The sequence below is a fragment of the Anomaloglossus baeobatrachus genome, chromosome 3 (genome assembly GCF_048569485.1).
Source record: "Anomaloglossus baeobatrachus isolate aAnoBae1 chromosome 3, aAnoBae1.hap1, whole genome shotgun sequence".
NCBI lineage: Eukaryota > Metazoa > Chordata > Amphibia > Anura > Aromobatidae > Anomaloglossus > Anomaloglossus baeobatrachus.
This window is the reverse complement of record NC_134355.1, coordinates 510,202,656-510,218,260: the sequence shown is the minus strand read 5'-3', so window position 1 is coordinate 510,218,260 and position 15,605 is coordinate 510,202,656.

The window sequence follows — 15,605 nt, the reverse complement described above, 5'->3', positions numbered from 1 at the left end:
CTCCCAGATAGGAGAGCCCTCATCAAAATGACAGAAAACGTAGGGGCCCAGTATCAGTCAAAAAGACTGACTTTCTACCACCTACCCCAACGTCAGCACCAGACAAGGGCAATGAAGGTGGGAAGGCAGAAAATCCGAACCGTCAGTGTCCTATTCACAAACTGCCACATTCTATGAAGAAGAAGTGCATTGGCTTCAGGAAGAAACCCCTTCAAGAACTAAAGGAACTCTTGAAAAGGTTTGGGGTATGTTTCAGGTGTTGTGCCTCTACAGAACACCTTGCCAAGGACTGTAAGGTTACAATTAAGTGCATGGAGTGTGACAGCACGGATCACGTGCAAGCGCTCCACCCATTTCAGCCTGATCTTACACCTACGCCTTCTCCTACCACAAGCCAGAGCGGGGAGAGTACAGGCCAAGCTGCAAACCACCTCACAGTATCCTCCTCGTGCACCAAAGTCTGAGAAGAACATCTCTGGAACAAGTCTTGTGCGAAAATATGCCAAGTAAGGGTATATCCCAAAGGTCACCCAGAAAGGGCCGTGAAGGTGTACAGCATCCTGGACGACTAGAGCAACAGGTCACTGGCCAGGTCTGAACTCTTCGACTTGTTCGGCTTAAAAGGAAATGCCTACCCTTACACACTAGGTACTTGCAGCGGCATCTCAGAAGCTTGCGGAAGAAGAGCCAGTGGTCTTGTGCTAACATCTCTTGGAAATACCGTAGAGATTCCTCTACCGACACTCGTCGAGTGCAACCAGATACTGGCTAACCGGGAAGAGATTCCGACACCGGAGGCAGCTCTCCACCACCCTCACCTGAGAACTATCGCCAGCAAGATCCCAGTTCTCAATCATAGTGCAAAAATCCTGATTCTGCTTGGAAGGGACATACTCCGGCTACACAAAGTACGCCAACAAACCAACGGGCCACATGACGCGCCATTCGCTCAGAGCTACGACTTAGGCTGGGTGATCATAGGAAACGTCTGCGCAGTCAGAATGAAGAGTCCCGACGCAATCGCCTCCTACAAGACGCACATCCTCCCAAACGGTCACGGCACTCACTTTCAACCATGTCCGCATCACTACTGGGTGAAAGAGAGGCTGAGCGACACCAGGTGGCGACAGCATCCGCCCGACTACGTGGACGCATACCATCTCTGGGATGACGACTTCGGATCAACAGTGTTTGAGTCTACAAACGAAGACAACAAATTGGCACTGATGAGAGAAGACAAGGAAATCATAAAGACTATGGATAAAGAGTTCTCTCAAAATGACTCTAAAGCGGGCTTTACACGCTACGATATCGCTAGCAATTGCTAGCGATATCGTACGCAAAAGCACCCGCCCCCGTCATGCATGCGATTTCGTGTGATCGCTGCTGCAGCCAACGTTATCACTACGGCAGCTTCACACGCACTTACCTGGTTACCTGGTTGGCGGCGGCTCTGTGACTGACGAACAATCCCTCCCTCAAGGGGGAGGGACGTTCGGCATCACAGCGACGTCACCGCGAAGTCACTAAGCGGCCAGCCAATCAAAGCGGAAGGGCGGAGATGAGCGGGACATAACATCCCACCTCCTTCCTTCCGCATTGCGGCCGGCGGCAGGTAAGGAGATGTTCCTCGCTCCTGTGGTGTCACACACAGCGATGTGTGCTGCCACAGGAGCAACGAACCACATCGATAATCAACCCTTACCAATTTTTGGTTTTGGGACGACCTCTCCATGGTGAACGATTTTCACCATTTTTGAGGTTGCTTAAGGTCGCTGGTACGTGTCACACGCTGCGATATCGTTCATGACGCCGGACGTGCGTCACTAACAACGTGACCCCGACGATAAAACATTAACGATATCGTAGCGTGTAAAGCCCCCTTATCAGTTAGGTAGCCCCATTACCCTTTCAGTCTCCAAGGCCAAGGTTGCCAAACAACTTCCAGCAGGCAACCGCAAGGTTCTCCTCTCTAAAACGCACCTTGAAAAGAAAACCAGAGATGGAGAAACACTTTGTTGAGTTTATGCAAAATATCCTAAACAGAGATCGTCCCGAACAGTGGCACCACATTCCCACTGAACAAAACCCATCTGACCGAGGAACAAAACTCACTGCTGCGTCCAAACTCGACTACAACATGTGGCTGACACCTCCAAGTATCTTATACGAGGAGACTTGCGATAACTACGTCGGCAACATGTTCGAGCTGGTGGAACCAGAATCCGACAAGGAAATTAGACCAATCTTCTCCGCTTGCTACACTTCAGTGACATCAAAACAGAAGTTGAGACCTCATCGCTTCGAGCGCTTCTCAAGTTGGTCATCTGCGGTACGAGCCATAGCTTGTCTTATTCACATCGTTCACTGTTTCACCGACTACAAGTCTTCAATGTGCCACGGCTGGCACATGTGCGTGAATCATAATGCTGTTATCGACAAAGAACATGCAAAACAATTCCGGTCTGACTGTGGAACTAATTTTACAGGGGCTTGTAAGGAACTGCAGCTAAACAACTTCTTGGCTGACAATGGCTGTACCTCGGTGTTCAATCCCCCACACTCGTCACACATGGGTGGATCCTGGGAACGCATGATCGGAATCGCACGAAGAATCCTTGCTACTAAATCATAAACTTCCTCTCACCCCCAAACTGCTGGTGACCTTCCTCGCAGAGGTATTCGCTATAATAAACGCCAGACCTCTGGTTCCTGTATCATCTGACCCCGACGCTCCAATGATTCTCACTCCAGCCACACTCCTCACACAGAAAATTGGAGCCCTTTCAGTCCCTCCCAATGACTTCAATCAAAAGGACATTTTTAGACGTCAGTGGAAGCAAGTACAACATCTGTCCAACGCGTTCTGGCATCGGTGCAAGACCGAGTATTTTCATCTGCTTCAAAGCCGTCACAAATGGCAGAAGTCATCTCCTAACCTGCAAGTAGGAGACGTTGTCTTGCTGAAAGACAGAGAGGTTCATCGCAATGAGTGGCCAATGGGACTCATCACCAAGGCTGTACTCAGCAATGATGGAAAGACCCGGAAGGTAGAAGTGAAGGTGACGAAGGGCGGTTCAACCCGTATCTTCTTTCGTCCAGTCACCGAACTCGTGCTATTTTTACCAAAGGATGACGTTACATGAACTAACTTTGTTGTTTGACGTTGCCACGGCGGGGAGCTCTTACACCCTGCTGTATTGAGACACAACTGTCTGTGTCCAATTGTACCTTGAACTTTTCCTTTGGACTAAAACTTTACCGTTGGATTATTGGGTTGGAGGAAGAGTTGGCATGTTTGCGGCTTTCCCAATATGAAGATGGGTTTGTTGAATTTGAATTCATTTTCCATTTTTTCTACCTTTACATTTTTTATGCAGGGACTATTGCCGGCGTCACACGGGACGATCTATCGTGCGATCGCACGAGCGATCGCACCCGCCCCCGTTGTTTGTGCATCACGGGCAATTAGTTGCCCGTGGCGCACAAAGTCGTTTTCCCCCGTCACACGCACTTACCTGCTAAGCGACATCACTGTGGGCGGCGTACATCCACTTCCTGAAGGGGAAGGACATTCGGTGTCACAGCGACGTCACACAGCGGCTGGCCAATAGAAGCAGAGGGGCGGAGATGAGCGGGACATAACATCCCGCCCACCTTCTTCCTTCCGCATTGCCGGCGGGACGCAGGTAAGCTGTGTTCGTTGTTCCCGAGGTGTCACACGGAGCAAAGTGTGCTGCCTCGGAAACGATGAACAACCGGAGCACAGAAGGAGGACCGACATTTTGAAAATGAATGACGTGTTAACGAGCAACGATAAGGTGAGTAGTTTTGCTCGTTCACAGTCGTTCAGTGGTGTCACACGGTATGATATGTCTAACGATGCCGGATGTGCGTCACTAACGACGTGAGCCCGACTACATATCGCCCGATATATCGTACCGTGTGACACCGGCATAGGCATTATTGACCAAGCATGGACTTGAATTCAGTGCATTACCGATGCATTTTTTGTGTTTCTCTCTTTCTCGTTACAGGTTTCGTGACATAAAGGGACAGGATCGACTCCTTACGTCGTACAAGGACTTGTGAAATCAGATGATTACAGACTGGGAATGTTATGTCCCAAGAATAGGAACATCATGTTGTATATATGTTTTGCATTGCATATTTTTCCTCCTATCAGGAAATTCCTTTATTGTTACTAGGTAGATTTAGACTGTATGAAGTTTGTCTCTCCCTTATTTGGCTTCTGTATAGAATGCTCCTCCCTTCCTCTTCAGTTTAGTCTAGAGGAACCATTGCTGAAGACACATGTGTACACCCTGTACAGATTATTCCTTATCACCTGCCTTTACTTTGTAATTAATACAAGATTCTAGAAGAAAACTACAGCGTTTCTCCTGATCTTCCTACAAGTCATCGTTTCTGGCTGAGTTGAACTATCTGTGGATGCCAGTAGTGTGAGTACAAACATACAGTTATCTAAGGGACTGATAATTAGAGCGCTTGGGATTCATAGCTACCAGGAAGAGACAGACTAAATACCAGCCCCCAGCTGGTTTTTTCTTGGCTGGGGATGAAAATTAGAGGGGACCTCAAGTTATTATTATTTTTTTTAATTATTTATTTAAATAAAAAAAAAAAAAAAAACAAAACAGCATGCGATTTCTCTTATGGGGAGATAAGGTATGCACACCAGTGACTGTATGAGAGTCACTGGTATGAGAGGACACACACTAGCTAGGGACCCCAACGTAGAGAAATACTTTGGCGTAGTGTTGGGGCTCTATTGCATTGATCAATTCAGTAGCTAAATTTCTCTTGATTCATATGTTCATGGCAGTAATGCAGATTCCATTTTTCACATTTTCACTCTTACATATAGCTATTGGATTTTTCAAGTCAGTATTCACACAGCAGTTTCTGCTATTTCATGTATTCCCCTTACATAGTCACTGGTGTGCATACCTTATCTCCCCATAGTGATGTTTTTTTAGGTTTTTGCACCCAGTTCAGACTTAAAATGGTGTTCCAAACGTTATTCCTTATTTGCGATTTCTCTTAGGCTGGAGTCACACTTGCGAGGGACTCACAGGAATCTGACAGTGCATCATCGGCACAGCCGTGCACACTTATGAGAGGAGCGTGCATGTGTTTCTGTGTACATGCACGTTCATGTTAAGAGAGCGCAGGCTGTGCCGGCTGATGTCATGCCAGACGTGTACGAGTCTGACAACGCATTACCTACACAGCTGTGCACACTTCTGACAGGAGTGGGCCTCATGTGTTTGTCTACATGCACACTTTCAATACTGACCTGCAGACACTTGCACTGCTTTCCCCGCCCACCGGCCATCCTGCTGCCTGTGATTGGTTGCAGTCAGCTGACTCTCAGGGTGGGGGCGAGTCTAACTGCAACCAATTACACACGGCGGTGGGCGGGAAAAACAATGAATATTGAATTGTTGGCTCCGGAAGAGAAAAATGTGACCTGGAAGGAGTTTGCTGCCATGACACCGCCTGGGTGAGTATCGTGTGCGCTCCTACCCCCTATCCCTTCCACAAACGTTTTTAGTCTCCAGATTCTGGTCCCCATTGACTTATATGGGCACCGGATTCTGGAGCAGATCAGACTTTTCTTTTAATTGAGCAGTGATCTGCCAGTCGCGACACGCAGGGAGGCGGTCTGTCCTTCATACACACAGGTTCTGTCATTTACCCGTTTCTGGTGCTCCTAATATGCCTCACTGCAATCCTAAGATTTCCTATTGGACCCTGCTATGGACATAAGCCCCTGCATGGACTGATGCATAATTCCTACATATAAACGGGTGCTATATTTCAGACTACATATCTGATGTTTTACAGGTGCCCACCTGTACTATCTTACTATAATATCCTATTGATTTTGCATATCAGCATCTGCTTATGAGCTCTTCTGCTCTTACACAAATCAATTATTGATTGACATGCAGGATACATTCACATATATCCGTGCCTTATATGCCGACCACTTTCAGTGATACATAATTGGAGTGATATAGTTGCATAACAAACCTTTATATGAAGGCCACAGTTGACACATCTTATACAGAGAGTCCTTTGATGGAGACCTTATTGGGCGAAACGTTTTTTAGTATGGACTTTTTCTGTTTGGACTTTTTCATGTAATAAAGAACCTTTTCATTCAGAAATCCTGTTTTTTCAATTATTGGGGTAGTGTGCCGGAGTTGCAGGGAACAGGCCAATTCCATCTTAGCCCCCTTCACTTGCACGTGCCTCCGATACGTGCTAGATCCGTTTCCGCATGTACCAGAGACACGGGCACACGTATACCCATTAAAATCAATGGGTTTGTGTGCACGCACGTGTTCAGCCATTGGTCCGTGCCTCCGTGTGGAGCAGACGTGATCCCGTGTGCTCCATACAGAGGCATGTCCGTTTTTCTCCGGCAGCACAGGTGTCACGCGGCCCGCACACGTACCACACGGATGTAGTGTGGATGCAGTCCCATGTGACACGTGCCGGAGAAACACACATGTCATTGTAAAAATAAAATCACCACATACTCACCTCCACCAGCCCTGCAGTCTCTGCCGCGGCTGTCACCTGCATCCAACCCCCAGTGAATTTGAACAACGCATCTTCTTCACTGGGGGCCGGAAGCAGCGTCAGCGGGGTGTGTCCTGTGCCAGACACTGTCATTCAGCACCACAGACAGCTCCGGAAGAATCAAGTAAGGCGGGACTATCCGTTCTCCGTGTGTTATTACATATAACACACGGAGAACACGCATGTGCCACAAACACGGCACACGGGGAGCAAACCACCCCTTTAATACGTCCGTGAAAAAACGGTACTTTTTTTCACGTACGTGTAAAGGAGGCCTTAGATAGTTAGCGACTGATTAGTAAATACATCGGATGTGCAGGTTGTTCAATTTCCTTGGACTCTAGTTAATGGGTGCAAGTTATCCCAAAAAATACTCTACAGACAGTGAGACAGCACAAACCCTAAAGAAGTGGCCAGACACAAGTACATGGGCAGCTGAAGTGAGTTTGTGTCAGGAACGGGCGAGCTCTACCACAGAAAAGTCTACTACTACTACTACTTGGTATAGGCCTGGAAGAACAGACAGCCATGCTAAAGGACATTAGGCGAACAGAGTCGTATCGCTGAATGAACAGGTCCCTGTGGGTATGATGCAGACTGTGAAGACTTAGATGATTTAGATTTTCAGGGGCCGCGATACCAGGCTGGGTAGAGGAGTATGGACCTATAATGTCAGAGAGGTTGATGTCAGAGGGAAAGGAGGAAAAGTATGGGTTTCGTGTTAAGATAATGGCCCCTGAAGGGACGAGAAGGTGGTCCAATAGGAGTTTAATCTAAGGTCGATGATATGGTTTGTAACGAAACAAATGTTGCTGTGAACCTAAAATGTGTTGGAGGTCTACTAAGAATATGCCCGCTGGCTCAGTTAAATAAAAGTATTCAAGAAAGAAATTAATTCACACATACAAGTCCTGCAAGTGAATCGTTTGTATAATACTTATGCTAATTCTAACAGGGGGAGGGGATAACTATGAATACCCCCCCCCCCCACATATTATCTGATCCTCAGCTGCTGTCACTCAAGATTTTTATAAACTTTACTTTCTTGGCTTTCAAAACCTAAACATCCGAGCTGACCACTACAGGTATAGAATCAGCTGATAGTGCCAGTATAGCACTGGCTTTAGCTTATATATGAAAATCCCGGTGATTGGTTCACTTTAAAGAAAACCTGTTCTGTCCAATAACGCTATTTACCTGCAGATATTGGTTAATTTGCAGCTTAATGCTGGGAAGGTGCCCAGCTGCAGTACTGAAAGAGTGATTACTTACAGAAAATGAACTTTATTTTTCCTAGGAGCCATCAACATTCAGTCATACGGTCATTACTCACAGCACGGAAGGCATGGCTCCATATCCTGCGTGTCCGTGTCATTATCCTTTACTCCAGTGTCATTATCCTGTGCCCCGAGTGTCAGTGTCATTATCCTGTACCTCAGTGTCATTTACCAATGATGGTCTTATTTGACAGATAAACACAAGTCAATTATGGCTGGGGTCTCGTGTGGAAAATGTTTGCAGTATGGATGCTAAGAATCCAAATCATTTCATGTTTTTCAACCATACCATTAGATATTAAGTGCAAGTTTCTTGGTAATGGTCGCATGCTTTTGCATAAGCTGTGCAGCCATTAACAATAAGTAAACCATTTGTAAATTATTTCTAACAGTATAGAAGAAGTCCGCTGTGATTTTTATGAAATAGGTTGTTAGCAGTTAAACCTCTGTCACACAAGCGCTATACGCAGCAGTTAAACCTCGGTCGCACAAGTGCTATATGTGTGACGCCCCTGGACTATCAGATCGTCATAGGCCACTGCACAAGCTGCCCTTGCGTGCAGTATTCCACCTCCCTCTTGGTTCTGGGTCCCTAACTAAATGGTGTTGCCTCCAACAGCAAATCAAATCCTAGATACACCCTGAACCACACCCACCAGACACACCAGTGGACGGCTTGAGTGGAATAGAGTCGCCCACCGGGGGGGGGGGTAATGGAATTGAGATTGAGAGTTGAAGGAGAGAGGTTGGGAAGTAGCCCTTGAGCTGTGAGGAGCTCCGAGGAAGTCAGGAGTAGTGACTCCTGAAAACACTGTCTAGGTTGCAGACGGTGGTCTGGGCCTAGAGGAGTCGGACTCCTGGTCGCAGGGCATTGTGGTGAGGTAGTCGGACCTGTCGAGGAGGACAGCCGGCAGCCTAGCACCATCACCGGTCCGGCACCGAAGGCACGACGGGGTACACGGACCCTAGGTCGGGGAGTAGCTTCAGGCAACCCGACAATTCACCTGAGGAGAACGGAGCCTTTATGATCTGTTCCCACCTGCTGCAGAATCGGAGCATTAGCGCAATGAGGGGGATAGGACTTTCCAATCCAAAACAGTCCAGAAAATCCCAAGCGTGAGCCCTGAGAGCAAGCTCCCATACTTAGCCATAGTAGGGAGCGGGGCCTGGCTAGTTCCATGCTACCGGACCATCTAGGTGAAATCAAACTAAGTGCCATGAGGCAGGTCATGGATCACCAGGCAGCTCCATTGGGGACGGGACCCAGACGAGCTCCTTTCAGCGGCAGCGGTACCCAGAGACTTGGTTTACCCGGTTGTCAGTGTCTGCTTATGAACTGAGTAAGTAAGAGAGTGACCCCTGCATCCCATGGCAACCCCTTCACCGAGTCCCGGGGCATCCCCCTACCTGTGGAGGGTTACAACACCTTGCTGCCCCACTTCATCACCCCGGGTACTCCCAGCGGCAGCGGTGGTACCCCCCAAATTACCGTACACCACGTGGGCGTCGCGAACTATACATTAACTCCCCTGTAAATACCCCTTTCATTTGAGTGGCCGCACAATCCCCGGGTCCGGGGACCCTCGAGCCACAGCGAACCCGGATCCGAGCAGCTCGGCTGCTTCCACGGGGGCAGCACACCTCAAATTCCTGGCGTCACAAACAGGATACAAGCAGGACTCACTTACCTGGGTGAAATGCGCCTTGAAAATCGAAACCGCGAGTCAAGAGTCCCGTTTCCTGCCATTTCCACCATCTTCCGCCATCTTTTGGTGCCAAAATGTCATCTTCTCGACCAAAAGCGCGCAAAGCCAAAGCCCCGCCCTTCGTCTTGAGAGTCAGCCCAGAACCGGAAGTTCCCAGAGGGCTACAGCACAGAAGTGAGTGGTGGGCGAAAACCGAGGGGGAGTGACGACAAGTAGCAGCGGAAGAGAAGCAGGGACGCCAGTACTCTGCCATAACGTTCCTGGACCCCGCAGAGGAAAGATGGCGGCTGCGCGAGACTGGTTACCGGAGCGTGCTGCTCATAGGAAGGCGACCTGGATCGAACAAGAAACGGAGCAGCACTGCAGGAGGATGCGGATGCAATTCATCTTCATATTAGACCACTGGAGGGAAGAGATGAGGAGCCTGGCAGTGGCGGTGCGAGCCCTGAGATCGAAATCCCACGTGAGGAGCGGGTAAGCGGATACCCAGTCCCAGTTAATTTCACTAATTCGGCAGATGCGGCTGTTGGATCCGGTCCGCCCCCGCTTACGGAAACCACCTTACCACCACCACTCCCGTCCTCTGCGGACGCCGAGCTGCCCATTCCAACGCCGGCAGTGGAACCTTCAGCCCTAATCTATGAACAACCAGCTGCGGAGCTCCCGGCCCCGTCACCCGATCAGGTCACGACAGCGGTCACCCAGACACCGGCCCGACCAGACCCGGCCGCATCACCGGGCCCGTACATAGAGATGAAGCACCCGGACTCTGCACCCCCGGCTGCGGAGCAGTCTATCTTTCTCCATGAAGTGGCGAAGGCGGAGCCCGAGAAGATACCGGCTCCGCCACAGCGCGGCATCCCAGCGGCTGTTGGGGCCACAGAAGTACAGCTAAAACCCATGCCAGCAAGGGAGGCGAGGCCGGACGCTGACGTCCCCTACTGGGAACGACACCAACGAAAGATCTGTCAGGAAATAACAACACGAGACCAGCGACGACGGGAGATTGCCACCCGTACCCACCAAGAGAAGGATCATGTGAGGAACGCTGCTTCTCGAGTCCGAGGTCCGCAGTGCCACGGCCTCGTCGATTGCTTTGACCCCAACCAGGGATGTGGGAAGCGGGCCTCACAGCTGGGGTGTTTGTGTCTCGCCGGGATGTGGCACAGCACCTCCCCAGGGGACACCCCGGGCAGAATCTGGAGCCGGAGGATATGGTCATGTATACCCGGCATTCCGGAGAGCGGGGCTGGTATGCCCTGGATGTGATCAAGCAAGTAACGATTGTTTGTACTGGCGTCCTGTTATGGGGGGCTGTCTGATAATAACCGAAAGGAGTATCAGACAGTCAGGGTCCACCGTGCAAAGACTTTGCTGCAGACTATGGCAGAGTGCAATACCTCTGTTAACTCACAGAAGGATATAATAAGTAAGTAAAGCAATTCCTCCCTTACTTGGAGGGTGTGTGGAATGATCTCTGTTAATAATCACAGAGACAAAGGCAATGTGTGCGAAATGGCACCTACCTAGGTCCGCTCTTCTAGTGGTGCAAAAGAGACGAACAGCAGCGTAAGCCGCACAAAGCTCCTACCTGCGTTCGCTCCACTAGTGTGCGAGGACACGAACCACTAGATATGGCACCTGCCTAGGTCCGCTCTTCTAGTGGTGCAAAAGAGACGAACAGCAGCGTAAGCCGCACAAAGCTCCTACCTCTGTTGGCTCCCCTAGTGTGCGAGGATACGAACAACTGCCAGACGCAGTATAAGGAACGTTACCCTAGCGGCAACGTCCACCTACGAGTAGAATCACAAGGCCCAGCCAGACCATGTGCCTCAGGCACCTGCCTATGTCCGCTCCCCTAAGAGGTAAGGATACGGACAGCAGCCGAAGCTGTAAGGTATAAGAACGCTACCCTGCCGGTAGCGCTCACCTAGCATAGACAGAGGAATGCCTAGAGGAACGCGCACAGAGCGTCTACTCATATGCATGAACCAATAGGACTGAGCACCATGCGGCGTGTGTCAGGGTCTTATATAGACTCTGTGCCTCATCCAAGATGGAGGACACCAGAGCCAATCCGCTGCCAGAACGACAGGAGTGACGTCATGCTGGCCTATCACCGAGCAAGACGTCACAAGCACATGACCAGCGACCAATCGGCATAGAAGGTGTCAGAGACATGTGACCTCGTGTCAGCGATGATGTCACCCGCACATGTGCAATGGCTCCAAGATTGGACTTAGTCTCCGGCGCTCGCACATGTGCAGTAGCAAGAAATCTGGACTTAGTCTCCAGCGCTCGCACATGTGCAGTAGCAAGAAATCTGGACATAGTCTCCAGTGCTCGCAGCAACCGTAACAGTACCTCCCCCTCAAGGGCCCCCCTCCCGGCGACGCAGGTAATCGGCAACTAAGTCGGGAGCATGGACAGCCTCCTCAGGCTCCCAAGAGCGATGTTCCGGGCCATAGCCCTCCCAATCTATCAAGAAGAACCTGCGCCCTCTAACCATCTTAGAACCAACTATGGCTCGTACCTCATAGCTAGAGCGAGAGGAATCAGAGGCAGGAGAGTGCACTTCACGAGCGTGAGGTAAGATAGCCGGCTTTAGCAGTGAGACATGGAATTTGTCATGAATCCTAAGATGGACAGGTAACTTCAATTGATAGACTACAGGATTTACCTGTCGAAGAACCTCATAAGGACCCAGGAAGCGGGGAGCAAATTTGACAGAGCTCACTCTAAGTCTCACGTGTTTTGCAGAGAGCCACACAAAGTCCCCTGGAGAAAAGACAGGAGCCGGGCGACGAAACCGATCGGACACCGTCTTCATACGGTCCTTAGCTGCTTGGATCGACTCTTGAGTCCGATCCCAAACCTCTCTGGCATTAGTTGCCCAGTCGGCCACAAGAGGAGGAGGTGCAGCAGCGGGAAACGGTACCGGTACCCTAGGGTGTTGCCCATTATTGAGTACGAACGGTGTCTGCCCAGTGGCCTCAGCCAGCGAATTGTTAAGGGCAAATTCTGCCCAGGGTAGGAGGGAGGACCAGTTATCGTGGTTCTCAGCAACAAAGTGTCGAAGGTATATAATCATAGATTGATTGGTACGTTCAACCAAACCATTAGTCTCCGGATGGTATGCCGAAGAGAGATTCAACTCAATTTGCAGAAGGCTACAAAGATCTCGCCAGAAACGGGAAGTAAATTGCGGGCCTCTATCACAAATGATACGATCTGGCATCCCGTGAAGCCTAAAGACATGCTTGAGGAATAGTTTGGCTAGTACCCTGGAAGATGGGATTCTCGATAACGGTACGAGATGAACCATCCGGGAGAAATGGTCCGTAATGACCCACACAAATCTATGTCCCTGTGAACATGGAAGATCACCCACAAAGTCCATGTCTACCACCTCCCATGGTCTATCTGGCACTGGTAAAGGATGCAAGAGCCCAGCCGGTCTCTGCCGTAATGGACGGTTGCGAGCACACGAGTAGCAGGAACCGACATATCTCTTGACGTGGCTGGCTAAGTGTGGCCACCAATACCACCTCTCCAGTAACTCTCGTGTCCGCCTAATACCAAAATGCCCACCCACCTTTGAGGTGTGGGCCCATGACAGTATATCATTCTGTCGATCAGGCGGAACAAAGGTCTTGCCCGGTGGGATTTGGTCTAACGTCACAGGGGAGAGCGTATGAAAAACCCTGGAGGGAAGGATAAGACGAGGTTCGTCAATCTCTTCCTGGGTAGAAAGCATAGAGCGAGACAGGGCGTCTGCCTTGTTATTCTTACTCCCAGACAGATAGTTGATGGAGAAGTGAAAGCGGGAGAAAAACAAGGACCAGCGGGCTTGGCGAGGATTCAGACGCTGAGCGGTCTGTAAGTACGTCAGATTCTTATGGTCTGTATAGACCTGGAAAGGATGTTTCGCTCCTTCCAGCAAGTGACGCCACTCCTCCAAGGCTAATCTCAAGGCGAGCAGTTCCCTATCCCCAATGGTATAGTTTCTCTCTGCCGGTGAAAAGGTTTTAGCAAAGAAGAAACACGGCCTTTTTCTACCTGCACCGTTCTTTTGATACAAGACCGCACCAGCACCCACTGAAGAGGCATCAACCTCTAAGAGGAAGGGCTTATTCTCATCGGGTCTTTGAAGAACGGGAGCAGTTGAAAAGTGTCTTTTTACTGCCTCAAAAGCCTGAGATGTCTCAGTAGACCAGGCTTTGGGATTAGCACCTTTCTTAGTCAAGGCCACCAAAGGGGCCACCAAAGTAGAAAAATGGGGTATGAACTGCCTGTAATAATTTATGAATCCTAAGAAGCGTTGCACCGCCTTCAAGGAATGAGGTTCGGACCATTGCAGGACAGCAGAGAGCTTCGCAGGATCCATAGCCAGACCCTCTTGTGAGATAATGTAACCCAAAAAAGGCAATGAGGACTGCTCGAATACACATTTCTCGAGTTTAGCAAACAATGAGTGCTCCCTTAAACGGGAAAGGACACGAACGACATCCTGACGATGAGTCTCCAGATCAGGAGAAAAAATCAGGATGTCGTCCAGATACACCACTACTGAGGATAACAGTAAATCCCTGAACACATCGTTTACGAAGTCCTGAAATACTGCGGGTGCATTACATAGCCCAAAAGGCATGACGAGGTATTCATAGTGACCGTCTCGGGTGTTAAAAGCGGTCTTCCATTCGTCACCCTTTCGAATTCGTACCAAGTTATACGCACCCCGCAGATCCAACTTCGTAAAAACTTGAGCTCCTCTCAGTCTGTCAAAGAGCTCCGAAATTAAAGGTAATGGGTATTTGTTCTTTATTGTGATTGCGTTGAGACCCCTGTAATCTATGCAGGGACGCAAATCACCCTCTTTCTTCCGAACAAAGAAAAACCCAGCTCCCGCGGGAGAGACAGACTTACGAATGAACCCCTTCTCTAAACTCTCTCTTATATAGGTCGACATGGCCTCCGACTCAGGTATCGACAGGGGGTAAACCCTGCCTTTAGGTGGAACCGAACCTGGGATAAGGTCTATGGCACAGTCATACGGCCTATGGGGTGGAAGAACCTCAGCACCCTGTTTGGAGAACACGTCAGCGAAATCCAAATAGGGTGTAGGTATGGGAGAGAGATCAGTTGATGCAACCGCAACGACCTTAGGTGGTAAGGGAAGACATCGGGACTGACATTTCGAACCCCAACTAATAATGCTGTCAGACTCCCAGTCAATGTGAGGAGCATGAGTCCGAAGCCATGGAAGACCCAGAAGGACATCGTCTATACCCTCAGGCAAAACAAGAAAAGAAATCTCCTCTATGTGACCCTGAGACAGGGAAAGGCGCAAGGGAACTGTCCTCAATGTAATGGAGTCAGACAACATAGTTCCATTAACAACACGGACAGGAATAGGCGCCTCTAACATGATAGAGGGAATATTGTGTCCCTTTACAAATCCTGAGGACACAAAAATCCCGTCAGCTCCGGAATCCACAAAAGCCATAATAGGCCATGTATTCTCAGATAACGAGAGCTGACCTGGGATACAACACTTAGAGGGTGCAGAAGACGTCTCTAGTAACCCCCCTCTAATGGTTACTAGGCCAGGGAGTTTCCCTGACGACTAGGACACTTGTTGGCATAGTGCCCAGCCTGACGACATACGTAACATATAGGAGGACCAGACTTGCGTAGTCTGGAGAACGTATGACCTAACTCCATAGGAGTGGGAGATGTTTCAGATGCTGAGGAAGATGGTAGTGGACCCTCAACAACTGGAATAGCCCGATGCTTAGGGCGTGAGGAAGAGACCTCGAGTCTACGTTCCTTATGGCGTACATCGATCCTCGTTGCTACTGTGATCAAGTCCTCCAGAGAAGCAGGGACCTCACGAGTAGCAAGGGCATCCTTGACATAGCCTGCCAACCCTCTCCAGAAGATAGGAATCAACACCTTCTCTGGCCAATCTAGTTCTGCCACCAGAGTTCTAAAAGCAATGGCATAA